This window comes from Mustela lutreola, chromosome 5 (assembly GCF_030435805.1).
Source record: "Mustela lutreola isolate mMusLut2 chromosome 5, mMusLut2.pri, whole genome shotgun sequence".
Taxonomy (NCBI): Eukaryota; Metazoa; Chordata; class Mammalia; order Carnivora; family Mustelidae; genus Mustela; species Mustela lutreola.
In genome coordinates this window covers 79,771,350-79,789,465 of record NC_081294.1, presented here as the reverse complement: position 1 = coordinate 79,789,465, position 18,116 = coordinate 79,771,350, and positions in this window count along the sequence as shown.

Genomic DNA, 18,116 nt, shown 5'->3' with positions numbered 1-18,116 from the left:
TGCATTTGGTATATCCCCAATATGCATCTGTTGCATGAAGGGATGTATTAGCTCAATTCATGTCCTAACCAATGAGTTATTATAAATAATATGGGAACCAAGAGTGATTTCCCATTTAATCCTCAGAGCAAGCCTTTGAGATTCGTACCATTTTGCAGATGAGGAAACTGAGGCTGGAGACATTCAGTGACTTCCTCAGGGTTACAGAACCACGAATTCTAGCCTAGACTGGCCTACTAGGAACTAGTATAATGTAGAGGAAGAGTCAGGTTACCTTCTCATTTAGGCAATAGGCAACATTTCTGAGACAGTCTTGAGGGTCACATAATAAGAAATGGCTCTGCGGTCTCAGAGGCAAAATTCTGGAACCTTCCCCTGAATGCAGGCAGTGGCAGAGGTATATTTTAAAGGTGTCATTTTTGGGGCACCTGGGTGGCTCAGTTGGTTGGGTGTCTGCCTTTGGCTCAGTTCATGATCCCAGAGTCCCAGGATGAAGCCCCACATCGTATCAGGCTCCCTGCTCAGTGGAGAGTCCGCTTCTCCCTCTCCCTCTACCCCTTCCTTTACTCATACTCTCTCTCTCTAAAATAAAATCTTTAAAAAATAAAAATTTTTAAAAATAAAGGTGTCACTTTTATGATAATAGTCATTTAATGACAATTGTTCAGTTAAAGCACCAGGGAAGGACACCTTCTACTGCACCACACTGATAGGTACCATAGGTAATAAAGGTGGGCTGCTAGCACCTGGAAGGCCATGTTCTCAGGGCCCCTGGGTAGACAGAAAAGCTTGATGATGGGGCGCCTGGGTGGCTCAGTGGGTTAAGCCGCTGCCTTCGGCTCAGGTCATGATCTCAGGGTCCTGGGATCGAGTCCCGCATCGGGCTCTCTGCTCAGCAGGGAGCCTGCTTCCTTCTCTCTCTCTCTGCCTGCCTCTCAATGTACTTGTAATTTCTCTCTGTCAAATAAATAAATAAAATCTTTAAAAAAAAAAAAAAAAGAAAAGCTTGATGATTTCAGAGCAGACATAGGCCAAGAAACTGTGGCATTGAGTGTGCTGAGTCCAGACAAATGATATTTATATACACATCCAAATTTGAAGAGAAAATGTATTTCTTTAGGTTTCAAACACTGTACTAGATATAAAGCAAAAATAAAAAACCTGTTGCAAAGTTCTAAAAAAAAAACAAACTTGAATGAATTCAGTCTCCTCTCTCTGGAGAGACAGGTGGGACAGCAGGGTAAGGAACAGGGACTAAGAGGAGAGTGAGAGCCATCAGTGGCCAGGTCAAGGTCCCCTGTCATTTAAATCATAATACTACCAAATAATCATGGTATTAACCCAAACTGCCATGGTCAGCGTAGGGGCAGGGGTAGACAGTGCCACAGGCAGGGGGCACAGAACCCCTTACATTCTGGTCAGAAGCAGCAGCATAGAAAGTTGCAGAACTGAATGCCACAGAGGAAGAAGTAAGAGCTTGGCAGTTAGGACCATGAACAGAACTAAATCCCTCACCTCAATGTTGACTAAAATGAAACATCAAAAAAAAAAAAAAGCCAAAAAACTAATATTTCACCAGAAGCAACCAAAAATACTATTGCACGTGTACAGGTGTGCTGGCTGGCTACCCACAGGTAAGTGCTACAAGTTTGAGTCTTTGACTCTATGTGTCAGTGCTGCAAGGAGCACCTTTTATCCCAGGCTACCCAAAAGATACACTCACCATTGAAAGATGGGGACTCAGGCTCTGGCCCAGATCCCACAACTGTAACGTGACAGAGCAGGTGTTCAAGCAGCTCCATCTCACCCCAACCAGAGGCCTTGGAGCCTCAGACTCTATGAGGCACTCCCTTGCCAGATGCCATGCTAACCACTCAACATGCATTACCTCACTTAATCCCTGCAGCACCCAATGCCTAGTGTTATTATCAGGCCAGGACCAGGGTAAGCCTGGATCTGAACTAAAAACAGAATCATGATTACTGATTTTTCCTTTTTCCTTAGGCTCTGGTATAGCTTAGTATGGCCCCTCTTTAATAAAATTTTTTATATTTTGGGGGCGACTGGGAGGCTCAGTTGGTTAAGCACTTGGCTCTTGATTTTGGCTCAGGTCATGATTCTCAGGGCTGTGAGATGGAGCCCTATCAAGCTCTGAGCTCAGCAGGGCGTCTGCTTCGGATTCACTCTCTTCCTATCCGCCCCCCACCCCCCCCGCCACACACACATTCTCAAATACATAAAACTTAAAAAAAACACTTTTTAATATTCTTTTCATCATGGATTATTTGCACTGATTTTGACACTCTAAAAATAATGCATTAAATTCCTACTTATCATGATCACCAAGCTTTTTGGGGTAACTCTCCACCTGGCCTGCCTACATCATACTTAAGGCAAATGCCTCACCCAACTTAACCCTGGTCCTCCCCCTGAATTAAATCCACCTTTCAGATGAGGAAACCAATACATGGGGGAGGGTTTATGCCATTTGTCTTGATCACAGAGCTGGTTAAGTGCTAGTAAAAAAATTCAGATTCGTGTAGTTCAGAGCCCACTGTCTTAAGCTGCTGGGTTCAGTTCTCAGGCATTTGTGTCTTGTGGTCAGGTGCTTTTACCTCATCTCTGATTCTCTCATTCTTTGTTCTACAGTTTTCACGCATCAGACGCACCCTCTTTGCTCCAATCTGGTCCTTCCTCACGCCCTAGGACCCTGCGCAAACCGATCTGTCCTTATAAACCATCCCCCACCCAAATGGCTCTCTAGAAGTCTTCCTGACTTCCTGAGTCTCCAAACGGATGTGGTTTCTCAGTCCTCTGTACCGAAGGCTCTCTGTGTATCTTCTCCATGGCACGTACTCTGCCCTCTCCAGCAGTAGGTCATGTCTGGACTTGTCTTACTCATCTTCCCAGGTGGCCCTTGCTATCATTAACTCCCTGAGTTAGGAAATGAGGAGGAAACAGGTTTCATCTACTCCTATTTAAATGCCCTCAGTGCCTACCCTAGGGCTTTCTTCATAATAAACATTTAGGAAAAATATTTTTAAATTCCACCTTAGTGACTGGAGTTCAGGCCCTGCATCCAGCTGACTGTATTCAAATCCTGGCTCTGCAACTTTCTGCCTGTGTGACTTTGGACAAATTTTTCACCTTTTCTGTTTCTTCAACTGCAAAGTGGCGGTAATACTGAAAGAGGACTTTGGTGGCCTCCATTTTGACCTCATACTTTTTAGTTGGGTTCTTTCCAGCTTGTCTCTTAGCTCAGGCAGAAGACCCTGAGAGCAAAGTATCCCCTGATGGTAACCAAAACTACTCAAGCAACAAGGACTGTCCTGGGCTAGCAAGACCCTGCCTAGCAACTAAGTCCAAGACAATGATCACTTAACCCTCACTGCCCACCTGCATGGACCCACCCCTTTGTCCCACATTTTCCTCATGTAAATAAGAAAGTATTTTCACCATTTTGGAAATAGTCTTTGAGACACTAGTCCGTTGTCCTCCAGCTGTAACAAATAAATTCCTTTCTGGTTTCCCCACCCCTCGGCTCTCTGCCTTTGGATTTTTTCGGCTGTGAGTGGCTGAACCCAGTCTTTCTGGGATCCCTGAAACCAGGTGCTCCTGCACCTCTGTGCCCCAGCTACAATACTGGACAGTTTAATGGAAGTTTGTGGTATACTTCTTGACAGACAGTACCCTGTCACTAAAATGTTAGCTGGAATTCCTAAGTACTCAATATATAGGTAGCAATTGTTATTAGGTCAATGAATGTGCTAGTCACTTATAGGATGGGTTAGAGAGGCAGGGACAGGTCTGAGATTAACCAAGTAGGCAAGCACTGAGCCAGAGTGTGGTAAAGAGGACACAAAAAGGAGGGAAGAATACAAGACACACGGCAGGGAGTGAATGGATGGAAAGAAGGCAGGAAGTCAGGGTGAGCTAAGGGCACTGTTTGAGGAGGGGTGTGTGTGTGTGTGTGTGTGTGTGTGTGTGCATGTCCCAGTGGCTCCTGGCACCAACTGATACCACCTCTACATTATGGGAACTTCAATTCAGCTTACTTTACAAAATGATGGTGGAGCTTAAAACACACAACATGGGGAAGCTGCCACCCTACAGATAACCAAACAGCAAAGAGAAAGGCACAGAGAACATCTCCTAAGGGTTAGGGAGTAAGGAAATCATCTGGTCCCCCAGACGAGAGCCTGTGGGTGGGGCGCCTGGGTGGCTCAATGGGTTAAGCCTCTGCCTTAAGCTCAGGTCATGATACCAGATTCCTAGGACTGAGCCCCATATTGGCTCTCTGCTCAGGCAAGGAGCCTGTTTCTCTCTCTCTCTCAGCCTACCTCTCTGCTTACTTCTGCCTACTTGTGATTTCTCTCTCTGTCAAATAAATAAATAAATAAATAAATAATCTAAAAAAAAAAGAGCCTGTGGGAAAGGAGGCACATCCTCCTCTTTAGCCCCAGAGGTGCTAGTTTCTTCACTGGTGAGGCCAGGAGAGCTACGGGGCTGTCCCTCCCCCACAGGCAGGGGCGTTTGCTCTAGTGGCCAGAAGGTCCATTAGAAGGCCATAAAGGCGGTAAGGCTCCTGACCCAAAGGCCTCTGGTCATGTTGTGGCTGAAGGGCCAGGCTCTGGGCGAACAAAGGGACCTTCCTTGGCAGGAAGGGGACAACAGGCTTCATTGCCTCATTTTCTTCCCTCCTCTTACTGGTCCAATGGCCCCTCTACCTCACTGAGCTGTAAGTTTCTTCCTCTCTACAAAACACAGGGGCGAGGGGCGGGGTGAGGAGGTTAATGATAGATGAAAAGAAATCTCCCTACGATAGAAGACTAGACTCTAGACTATAGAGACTAGAGTTATCTCCATGGAATGACAGGGTGACTTGAGGGGGGCCAAAAGGCCACCTCCATTTGGTGCCTGAAATTGCCATCCTTAACAGCCGCATGGGTCCCAGGCCCTAGGAGGTGTCATTATCACCTATTAGCATCGTAAGTAAGTTTTAATGTGCTGGGAGGGGCACTGGAGGCAGTCTGGGAACCATGAGGAGGCCCAAGAAAGGGGCTCCAGACCTGGTCTCCCCAGGGGCACTGAGAAAGGAAGGAGGTCTTAGACTGAAGGGGGCTCAGAGGAGTTGAGAAGACAAATCCTGCCTATTTTGGATTCCTGAGCACATCCTGTCTCCACCAGACTTCCTCAGGCTCCTTTGTGCCTGGGTTTCTTGGCCAACACCATCCCAGCTAAACTCCTCAAGACTGTACTGGTCACCATAAACCACTGTCTCCTTTTCTTGGTACAACAGCCTCAGACTTCTGACAAGCAAATGCAGAGAGTTTCTCTTGAGCTCTGCAGAGCCTGGGAATGGATATGACCATGGGATCTAGTGCTTGGAAGACAAAGCAGTATAAACACCCAGCTGTGGCATCAGAATTGCTGACATCTTCACTCCCACCAAACCTGTTTTGTGTTTCCTAGGAGGCCCAGGCTGGCCCTCCCCAGAGAAAAGCCTCACTTACAGGGCCCTTTCCAAAGAGCATGTGAGAAGGACAGGGTTGGCAGGTACTGGCAGTGGTCAGTGCCGCTATTAGTCACTGGGTGGGTGGCTGCTGAACACTGGAGGGGTCCTGGCCAGGTTGCTCAATACTAGCATTCTGGCTGTGCTATCAACCAGCTCAGCTGTGTGATGCTGGGCAAGTTACTTAATCACTCTGGGCCTGTGTTTCCTTTGTTGTGAAATGGGGCTGACACTGGCAACTATCTCATAAGATTTCTGAGAGGATGAAATCAAAATACCCAACCTGGCCTCAGAAGCCCAGGAGGCCCTGGGCTACTTGCCTGCCCATCAGTGAAGGCTGATCTGTCCCTCCTGGAAGGATCTCTAGCTGTTCTATTTTATGTCCTCAGCACTCTGAACCATGTATCAGCACCTAGTGAGCCAGCTTCCTAGAAACTCTCTTCCCTTGAGCAACTCCTTCTAGTTTTAACTTAAATGCTCCCACCTTGACCTCTGCCCCTATACAAATCAGTGCCCCATTTTATTCTCCTGTCACACCATCTTCTTTTCCTCCCCAGCACTTGTCACCCTCCGCTATGGTACCCTGATTTGGGTGATCACGTGTTTCAGGGCAGCTCCCCTCAGTAGACTGCAAACTCTTGAAAGACAGAGGCTCTAGTCTCATTCACCATGTAACCTCAGTGCCTAGCAGGTAGCTGGTGCTCAAAGCAACACTGGTCAAATGAAAAGATGAAAATGGAATAATGCAGGTACAAAAGCAGGCACAGTCCCAGGTTGTTAACAGCAACTGTCATGTTGGCTGCTACCCTGTGGTTGCTGATCCAAGACCCTTCAGGGGAGAAAGAGAAAGAGACAGGCCACTCTCTGCAAGCCGATTAGAGAAGAGCCAGGAAAACAAAATGCACATCAACAGAGAACAGTAAGGGACAGTATTGAATTAAACGTTCCATGATGGGATGTCATTACCTCAGAAACTCAGAGGAAAAGGAGCTAATGAGTGCAGAGAAAAAGTGTATCAGACAAAAAAAGAAAGAAAGCTGAAGGAAACGGTCCCCTAGAACAGCAGAGGAGAAGAGGGTGGAAGTCCAGGTGGAAGAGAAAGATCATCCTTCGACTAGCTAGCATTTACCATCAGGAATAGCAGAAATCATCACCCTCATCATCACAGAGCCAGCATCCAGTTCAACATCTACAATGCACCAGGAGCTATCCAAAGCCTTTTTGCACAACTGTTTCATCTTTAAAACAACCCTAAGCAAGTTCTCCTATTATCTCTTAGAGGTAAGGAAATCAGAGAATGTTGTGTAATTTGCCCAAGAACTCAGAGCTTTTATTAAGTAGATACGAGACTCACACTTCAACCACTTCCAGACTGAGTGGAGCCTGCCAGGCAGCGGCCTTACAGTGGACGCGACGGCAAACCTGAGGCCGGAGGACAGTAAACCTCGAGTGCAGAGGGCACACTTGGCCCACTCTAGTACAGAAGGAAGGGAGTCACGTTTCAGAGCTGACAGCTTGAACTCCTGGGCAGCAGTGGACATGAAGAGGAAGAGGTGGATGGATGTAGGAGACATTTTAAAAGAGGGAAGAGCCAGGCCCGGAAGCTGGTGGTTGGAAGTGTGGGGCTGTTAAAGGTTATTGCTTAAAAAGAACGTTCAAGTTTTAAGCCAAAACGTACTATATGACCACCCCCATTCTGTCAACAATTCTCAAGGACTTTAATTTGACAATCTGCCCCAGAGCTCAGATTCTTTCCCCACTCTCCAACGTTTTAGGGTATCTTTTTCTGGGCCCAGTGGTGTGCCAGTGCTGGCTCAAGGGTCAACAGCCAGCTGGATTCTAGGAAGAGTCTGCTTCCCAGGAACCTCTGTGGGCTCCATGCCCTTAGCTGCATTTCCAATCTAAAGGTGATGGCATGAGTCATCAAAGGTGTGGAAGCTGGGGTTATCAGCACTGGCTTTGAGGAATAATGCCCTTTTGTGACAATCACTATTCATGGAGCATGACTCACCTTGCCTTTTTAGAACAGGTCTGCAGTCTCCTTTGGGTCTCTGGGACTTTACAGCATAGGCTCCAAAACAAAACATTGTAATGGTAATTTAAGAAGAGCGAGGAAGAGAGACAAAACATAGGAATGTGAACAGCTTCTCTTTTTTCCTGTATCAAATGTATTAAAATACACATTTCCAAACAGGTTCAAAGTCATCCATTACAGGCCCTCATTTGCACCTCAAAATGGTGCAGATATTATCCTAAATACATCATTACTCATAAGGCATCGTTACCTCAAGACTGATGTATTCAGAGAACATATACCATAAAGCCCTCAGGGACATCTGGGCTATGCTTCCTAGAAAGGTTTTATCTTGTAACCGATCCACCCTATGTTCCCATCATTTTTTTAAATAGACATTATTTTTTAGAGTGATTTTATGTTTCCAGAAAAACTGAGCAGAAAGTACAGAGAATTTCCATATGCCTTATATCCTCTCTCCCACATTATCTCCAATAAGCAACATATTGCTCTAGTGACGTACATTTGTTACACCTGATGAACCAATCTTGAAACATTATCACTAATTAAAGCCCATAGTTTATATCACGGTTCCCTCTCTGTGTTGTACATTCTGTGGGTTTTAATAAATGCATAATGCCGTGCATCCACCGTCACAGTACCTTACAGAATAATTCCATTGCCTTAAAAATCCCACATTCCACCTATTCATTACTCCCTCTCTTTACCTGAAACACTGGCAACCACTGACTGATTCTGTACTATGTCTATAGTTTTGCCTTTTCTAGGATGTACCACAGTTGCAATCATACTGCATGCAGCCTTTCAGATTCCATTCTTTCACTAAATAGCATTCAAGTTTCTTCCCTGTCTTCTCATGGCTTGATAGCTCATTTCTTTTTTTAAATTTATTTTTTTCTCTATAGTTCATTTCCTTTTATTGTTGAATCATATTCCATTGTCTGATATGCCACCATTTGTTTCTCTAATCACCTACTGATGGACAGGTTGGTTGCTTCCACATTTTGGCAATTATGAATAAAGCTGCTATAAACATTTATGAGCAGGTTTTTGTGTGGACATAGGTTTTTCAATTCATATGGATCAATACCAAGGGTGTTAATTGCTGGATCATGTGATAAGATTATATTTAGCTTTGTTAGAAATTGCTGAACTGTATTTCAAAGCGCTTGTACCTTTTTGCACTCCCACTAGCTGTGAACAAGAACACCTGTTGCCCCACACCCTTGTCAGCATTTGATGCTGTCAGTGCCCTCAGGGACATCCAGGCTGTTTCTAAGAAAGATTTTATCCTGCAAACAAACCACCCTTTTCTCCATTCTATTTTTATTTAAAAAAAATAATTATTAGTTGTAAATCTCTAAATTTATGGGTCATTTGTTATGCAGCATTAGATAGGTGAAACAAGAGACATACATAGATCCTAAGCTATCAGCTAGCACCAACTGCCAGGCATGTGAATCAGTCATGCTGAATCCTCCAGCCTCAATCTAGACTTCACTCTAGCTGATACATGACTGCAATTACACAAGAGATCCTAAGAAGTGTCAAGACCTTCCTGAATTCCTGACTTACAGAAACCATTTATTTCTTAAACTCATCAAGACTATATAGTGGAAATTCAGGACTCTTAGGTTCTTCTCATTTAGTAGAATTGAAGAGAAAAAAAAAAGGAGCAAAACTGTATTCTCATCTTGGCTTAGTTGCTTGTTGGCTATACATAAGAAGACAATGCCCATAACTTTTTTTAATAAAAAAAATTTTTATTTATTTACTTGAGAGAGAGAGAGGGGCTCTCTCAGTGAGGAGCCGAGAGAAGCAGACTCCCCACTAAGCAGGTGGCCCAATGTGGGACTTGATCCCAGGACTCCAGGATTATGACCTGAGCCAAAGGCAGATGCTTTTACTGACTGAGCCTCACATGCCCCTCATCATTTTTCAGAGACTGTTTCCCATGTTATAAAATGGAACACCACTATAAGTTCTGTCCACCTGTCAGGGTTGACATGAGAATAATTGTGGCAGTGTTTTATAAAGAATCACTTACTGAAGAAACTTCAAGCGTCACATAAATGGAGAGAACCAGTAGTGAAAGTTTTTAAGTGATGTCCAGCTGATTTTGGACCATTACATAGGATTTTTCTCTCCATCCAAACTGCACAGTCATCCTTGAGATTGCTTGGTGGCTCACCTTAAGCTGAGACGGTGTTCTTTAGGCATGCTTTTTGTAATGGCCTCAGGAGAGGTCATTGCCATTACCATTGCAAGGTAATCCATAATGTACATCATCTACTTGAACATAACTGCCCTTGACAAAACAAAATGTCTATGTAATTTGTAACCATCCAGACAAAACTAAAATAACCACAGTGATCACAATTTATTGGACACTTCCTATGTGCTGAGCACTATGCTGGGTACTTCACAGGCATTATTATTTCAATCCTTTACCAACCCATGGGTAAATACTATAACTCCTTTTCAACTCATTAAAGAGAAAGTTGACTTACAAGTAAAGATGAGGGACTGAATACACATAAATGTGTTTGTTCCCATCCAAAACTCCATTAAAAGAGTAAACTGATTTTTAAATTTTTTTTTTTTTAAGATTTTTATCTATTTGACAGACAGATCACAAGCAGGCAGAGAGGCAGGCAGAGAGAGAGAGGAGGAGGAGGCAGGCTCCCCGCCAAGCAGAGAGCCCGATGTGAGGCTCGATCTCAGGCCCCTGGGATCATGACCTGAGCCGAAGGCAGAGGCTTTAACCATTGAGCCACCCAGGCGCCCCTAAACTGATTTTTTTAAAAGCCAAACCAGTGTCTGGCACATAGCACAGATTAATAAGTATTTGTGGAATAGATGAATAAAGTGATAAATGAAAAAAAAATTAAAAACCTACAAGGTAAATAAAATAGACACTGAGCTCACACCAACAAAACTGTGGAAGATGGAATGGATATTAATGGACTTTGCAGACCGGAGAAAGCTGAATGTTAAGTCAGAGAAGAAAGCCCAAAAAATGCCAGATTATAGCTCAGACTTCCCCACAAGGGGCTGGGATAGGGAGCACTAGCTATCCCCTAAAGTGGGAGTGGGATGAAGGTAAAAACAGAGGATTCGTTGATTTAAGAAGGTGTTGGATCCCAGATTCCCTACACAGTGCAGTCAGCTTTGTGACTCCCACTTCCACAACTGAGCAGAAGATTCAGTTGTTTTCCCACTGAATAGGAGGAGTATGGATTAGAGAAAACCCTACAACTGAAGGTGAGGATAGCATGGGAAAAAAGAGGGCCCAAGTGACACTGACGTACTAAATGCTGAGAACCCCCCCCACCACCACCACCACTCTCCTTGTTACTTTGGCGCCCAGAGAGCTAGAGAGCTAGTAGCCAGTCTGGTGTTCTCCCAGCAGGAGACAGAACCCCCTTCTGTGGGCGTTTTGACTAGTCCAAGAGGAAAGATAAAAAATACTAAAATCAGGAGTTTCCCAATGAAGGAATGATCCAGATAAGCGTATGGCAGAGATCAGTCAGTAAGTACCACACACTCAGAGCTTCCAACAAATACCTCATTCTTAAATATGAACAGAAAAGGGCCACTAGACATTTGAGGAAAGGCAAGTGAAAGGTAGAGACCCAAACAAACATTTATAAAAACATTATACATCTGGTAGAGGTAGAAATAGTGCATGAAGAAGAAATCTCTTTTTAAAACTATCATTATGGGGTGCCTGGGTGGCTCAGTCATTAAGTGTCTGCCTTTGGCTCAGGTCATGATCCCAGAGTCCTGGGATCACGCCCCGCACCGGGCTCCTGATCGGCGGGAAACCTGCTTTTCCATCTCCCACTCCCCCTACTTATATTCCCTCTCTCGCTGTGTCTCCCTATGTCAAATAAATAAATAAAATATTAAAAAATAAATAAATAGGGGCACCTGGGTGGCTCAGTGGGTTAAAGTCTCTGCCTTCGGCTCAGGTCATGATCTCAGGGTCCTGGGATCGAGCCCCGCATCAGGCACTCTCCTCGCAGGGAGCCTGCTTCCTCCTCTTTCTCTCTGCCTGCCTCTGTGCCTACTTGTGATCTCTGTCAAATAAATAAATAAAATCTTTTAAAATAAATAAATAAAACTATCACTACTATTTTCAGAGTGTTAAGATATTTTTACATCCATGAAAAAGGAAAAGTATGGTACAAAAAGGAATATCCAGAGACTAAAAAAAGAACTTACGGAAATTACAAATAGCATAAGTTTAAAACTCAATAAAATTATTGCAAGATAATACTGAAGTACACCCCTAAGACATAGAGTAAAATGACAAAGGTGGAGAATAAGAGAAATGATAAGAAATGTTGAGGGTACAGGCACCTGGGTGACTCAGTGGGTTAGGCATCTGCCTTCAGCTCGGGTCATGATCTCTGGGTCCTGGAATTGGGCCCTGCATAGGGTTCTCTGCTTGGCGGGGAGCCTGCTTCCCCCCGCCCCAACCTCCTGCCTCTCTGCCTACTTGTGATCTATCTCTCTCTGTCAAATAAATAAATGAAATCTTAAAAAAAAAAAAAAGAAAGAAAGAAAGAAAAGAAAAGTTGAGGGTATACCCACAAGGGAAATCTTCTGTTAACAGGGGTTCCAGAAGGAACAGAGAGAATGAAGGAGAGCAAACCATTGAAGAAATTAGTCAGGGTGTGCAGAGATGCAGAACAACCACGAGTGACAGAGGATAAGGGATTTGTTACAGGACTTAGAGCTTACATAGTTGTGGAGCTGGTAGAATCATCTGTGCAGACTGTTGTCTTTGCAACTCTATTGAGCCAAAGTCTCTACTGATTGGCAGTTGGGAAAGAAAGCTGGGTGTGGATTACAGCAAAGACAAGACGGAACCCAAGAGAGCAAACTGAACTCCTCTTTCACTACATCCAAGCTGAATGTCATGGGTGACCTACAGAAGAATCTGGCACCTTTTCACCACCACAGAGCTAAAGAAGTTTGGAGCAGCTGAAGGAACAGATATGGTGGGAGCTAACAGAGTCATGAGTCAGGTGATGCACCAAACCAACCAGGTGATCCAGGAGGTGCACTGGATACCAACCTTGGTACTGGATACCAACCTTAACAACATACAGATAAAGCTGCTGTTTCATTTCCACTTTCCAGATCTGGAACAAAATGACCTTTGTGGCCAACACTAGTCTGACACTATAGGAAGAAGGGAATTCTGGGAGACATAGTTCTAGCTTAGCTAAAATGACACAGTACAAAGCAACCATAAGAAATAATTCAATAACACTGAATTCAATAACATCATAATGGAAAGACACTTTTAGTGAAGAGTCTGCAGAGTGCCCTGAGTAATGGATGAAAATAGTCTCACAACAAGGCACAATGCTGTGAATTTTCAGAAAACTGTGAACAAAAAGAAAATAAGGAAAAACAGATTTCAGATGTCAGAAAAAAAAAAAAAAAAGCCATGTCTGCAAAATTGTGAAAAGTGTGAAAAGTAATGATCTCCAACCTAGAGTTCGTCACCTGAACTATCACTTAGAGGGTATGTTAGAATAAGGCACCTTCCGACATGCAAGATTTGAGGAAGCTGACAAATGATGGGATCTATCAGTAGGTTTGAGGTTCTGGCAAAGGTGGGTCCAACAGCAGTGGGAGGTGACCAGAACCTTGGATAACAATATAGAAAGACCCAAGACAACATCTGTGCTTGAGGCCCAGAAAAGAACAAGTTCAGGCCCAATGATCAGAGGGTCTTACAGGGATTTCTCTGAGGTGAAGCTAACAAAATATCTTGAATATTTTAACGTACTGAGAGGAGGAGACTCACATATAGGGATTCTTTGGGTAGAATTTATGATATTCTTTGGGTAGAATTATGATAGTTAGCAAAGAAACAAACAAAAACCTGGCCAAGTGTTAACGACAGGGAAAAAAACAGAAATTATAGAAGAAAGGAAAAATATTCATAGAATACTACATGGCTCACCTGTGAACAGCATTCTGTAGCATTTATAATAAATGCTGAACACTGATCTAATAAACATTAAATAAAACCATATTGGGAGACAGGAGTGGGGCAGGGAATATGGACACAGTAGGAAGGGATAAAGATGCTGAAGGAGAAATCCTCACGTTCCAACCCAGAAAGCTAAGCTAACTATGTGACCTTTTGATTTTATTCCATGGGAAATACTGCCTAATACAAAAATATAGTTTATGTGATGACACATATGGTCAAGCCAAAGATAATACCTAAAACAGAAAAATCAAGAAGTAGCAATCCAATTATGTTATTCAGATATGCAGAGGCAATTATCAAAAAATAAAAAATAAAGAATGTCAAAGTAGTTGCTTCTGGGGAGGAGAAAATGTGGTTAAGGAAGACTTGGCACTTTTATTTTATTTTATTTTTTTAAAGATTTTGTTTATTTGATAGAGAGAGATGGGAGATCACAAGTAGGCAGAGAGGCAGGCAGAGAGAGAGGGAAGCAGGCTCCCAGCTGAGTAGAGATCCTGGGAGGCTCTCTACTCAGGACCCTGGGATCATGACCCAAGCCGAAGGGAAAGGGTTAACCCACTGAGCCACCCAGGTGCCCCGATCTGGCACTTTTAAAAAACTTCTGTAGAAGTACTTGACTCTAAACCATGTTTGACTAAAAAAACTAATTCAAAAAACTAACCAAAACACAAAGGTACAACCACTGTTATGGTCTGAATGACTGTATCCCCTACACCCCAAATCCATATGTTGAAATCCTAATGCCCAAGGTGATGGCATTAGGAGATGGGGCCTGTGGGAGGTGATAAGGTCATGAGCGTAGACCCCTCAGGAATGGGATTAGTGCTCTTAAAAAAGAGGCCCTAAAGAGAGCTCCCTAGTCCCTTTCATTATGTGAGGACACTTAAGAAGTCATCAACCTGCAATCCTAAAGAGGGCCTGCAGCAGACCCTGACCATGCTGGCAAGGGTGCGAGCATGAGATCATGCCAGCATGGTCTCAGACTTCCAGCCTCTAGAACTGTGAGAAACCAATGCAATTCTTGATATTCTGGTATAGGAGCTTGAACCAACTAAAATAGCCAGCAACTCAAAAGAAGGAAGAGGGAAAGGCGGGGTTTTGGGGAGGAGGAAAGAAGGAAAGAAAAAGCGAAAGAAGGAGAAAAGGAAGCTTTACAATAGCTAACTTGTGGGGTGCCTGACTGGCTTAGTTGGTGGAGCACGTGACTCTTGATCTTGGGTTGTGAGTTTGAGTTCACATTGGGTATATAGACTGCTTAAAAATAAAAACTTAAAAATTAGTTACCTTGCTAGCCCCAAGTGCATGGTACTGGCAAATGACAGAACTGAGTTCTGAGCCATTTCATGTGACTTGACAACACTTGTTATAAATCACTACACATCAAAACATTGGCCTCTCGAGTCCTCATCTGGTCTGTAGTGGACCCACTGCCTGATGGGTCTATACTTGGGTGATACTGGACTTGGGGCAGAGAGATCAAGGGTACAACTGGTAAAAAGTTATAAAGACAGAGAGAAAGAGCTGGTCGGGTAAACAGTTCATCAGACAAATACAAGAGTGCCTAGAATCACCTGGGCACCAGGGGAATTGAGAGGGACAGCTTGTGTGTGCAGAGAAAGAGAAGCCCACGTGTGCCAGAAGTTCAGGCTCCCTGTACCGATGCTGGTCTGTGGACAGGAAGGAAGGGTGGGCTGAGGAGGGAAAGGACGCTCCCTGGACAGGAACCTGAGCACAGTCCAGGACAAAGCCCATTCAACAGGGCAGCTGCAAGTTTTCATTCTTGCTTCCAAGTGAGAGCAAAGAGCAGGAGCTCAGCACTATGTGCTGTGTGCATGGTACATGAACAGGAGTCAGAGGCTCTTCAGCAGTTGAGATTCACCTTCCAGAGCCCTAAGCCATGGTCATGTGGATTGTTTTGTTTGTTTGGTAGCGTGCATGTTTCCGAGGCTCTCATCATACAAAGAATGTTCCAATTCTAGATTTCTCACCAAGACCCCTACACAGGGCACTGTGTGAGACCCCACTGTACCAGCTCTCAAAAGCAGAATGGTAAATTTTCAGGCAATTTGTAAACCAGCTGTCATGACATTGGTAGCTTGATGCTGGCCATGCTGAGAGAATTAACACTACAGAAATCAGTAAAAACTCTGAACTAGGGCTTCATTTTATTTTCAGAAGGCTTGTTGTTGGAACATTCACCAGCACACCACTGCCTACAAACATTAAAATAGGGGAAAACAGATATAGACTGAGTAAATAAGAAAAGTGTTGTGATAATGTTAATTATATAATCTTAGGGGGAAGGGATATACGCTGCCAACTATATTAGATGCTTCTTGTCTTGCTTAATATTAGAAAAGCCCTATGGGGTAGATATTTATTTTTACCCATTTTATACATGTTGGGACTAATGTCCAGACATTACATAATGTGTTCAAGGATACAAGCCAGTAAACAGGAGTTAAGATTTCGAATCTACACTCGGGACACCACCACCACAGCAGAGACAATGTTGTGGAGCAGCTCCGTGTGAGAATGCTACAGCCAGTAAGCCCGTATTCAAACACCAGTTCTGACATACACTAAATGTGTGACCTGGAAGAGATATTTAATCATTCTTTGCCTGACTTTCTCACCTGATGAAGTTCTTTTTTTAAGACTTTATTTATTTGAGAGAGAGAGAGTACAAGCAGGTGGAGGGGGAAAGGGAGAAGCAGACTCCGCTCTGAGCAGGGAGCTCAATGAGGGGCTCGATCCCAGGATCCTGGGATCATGACCTGAGCCGAAGGCAGACGCTTAACTGACCAAGCCATTCAGGTGCCCCTGATGGAGTAGTTCTTAATCCACAGTCTGGTACTAACCACAAAATTAATTACTATTACCTTAATTATTGACAACGTTTGGGATTTTTTTTTTTTAATCTTACTTCATATTTCATAAAACTGACTCAAAAACTACATTTGCTCTCTGGAGGATACCAAGAAACTGGCTTGTTGACCCAGCTGGGGAAGGGACCTCAAGCACTTCTGGAAGAGGGACACTCATGTCCGGTGCTGGTATCTTTGAGGGGACTGCAATGAAGCCGGGGGTAGAAAAAACTTAACTGGTTTCAGCTGCTTCTTCAAGACACCAAGATGAAGAAGTGAGGCTGGGTTGGGAGATGGGACAGGAGTTCACAATGTAGGAAGCAGACAAGAAGCCCTCAGAAGTAGCAAGTTTCTTCTTCCCCCTGGCCTTACACTCCCTGACACTGCTGCTGGCAAAATCTCACCTGAGGCAGCTGCCAAAGCAGAAACATACTGTTCAGAGGCCTAGCCACAGCATCCAAAAACTGAGCAGCAAACTTTGGAACTGAAAGACAGTAAGTGAATAATTGGCATAGAGACTTTAGCTGAATAGCTTGGTTATATTTGGAATTTTATTCCATTGAAAGTATTATTTAATAAATACTTAAAATTTGGGGCGCCTGTGGCTCAGTGGGTTAAGTTCTGCCTTCGGCTTGGGTCATGATCCTGGGGTATTGGGATCAGCCCCTGAGTCAAGTTGGCTCCCAGATCGGCAGGGAGTCTGCTTCTCCCTCTTCCTCTGCCCTTTCCTGCACACCCTACTCGTGTGTGCAGGCACTCTTTTTTTCTCTCAAATAAGAAATCTTTTTTAAAAAATACCTAAAATTAAAGTTTAAAGGGAGAAAACATCTGACAGTAGTCACTGAGCTTGGCTCTAACACATGCTTGGCACTATGTAAGTGCTCAATATATGGTTATTGAGTGAATGAATGAATGAATGAATGGAAGGAAGCAACTCATGCAAGCCTGCATCTACTAGAATTTGTCAAAAGCTGCTCTGCACTACTCTGGATGTGGAGGACCCACTGGGAAACAGAGTATGCCACAGTTCCTACCTCCATGGTGAGGGCATGGAACAGATTCATCACATACAAACAAGTTAATTTCAAACAGTGCCAGAAGGTATGAAGGGAACAAACATGGTGAAGAATTGGTGGGGAGCATTTTAGATGTGGCAGGGAGGTTCTCTCTCAGATAGTAACATTTAAGTGGAGACCTAAAGGGTGACAAAGGACCAAAGCATGAAGGCCATTGCAAAGACCTGAGGGAGGGGAGAGCTCACTGAGCTGAGCTCCTGAGCTCCTGAGCTCCTCCTCAGGACAGTGACTATAATAGGAGTGTGCTGAGGAAGAAGACAGCTGGTATGAGAGCTGTCAGGGCCCAGAGACAGCAAGCGCTAGGCCTAGCTGGGCTTCGTACGCTATGCATAGGGTATTTTATTCCATATGTGGTTCAACACACACACACACACACACACACACACACAGAGTAGTATTTTTAGTATAAGTTACAGGATTTGTATTTCTCAAAGATCACTCTGGCTACTGGGTAGAGAATGGATCATAGTGGGTCAAGAACAGGAGGGGACTGACTCTATTAGTTTCCCAGGGCTGCCATAACACATTACCACAAACTGGGTGGCTTAAAACAACAGAAACCTATTCCCTCACCATCTGGATGGCAGAAGTCTAAAATCAAGTTGTT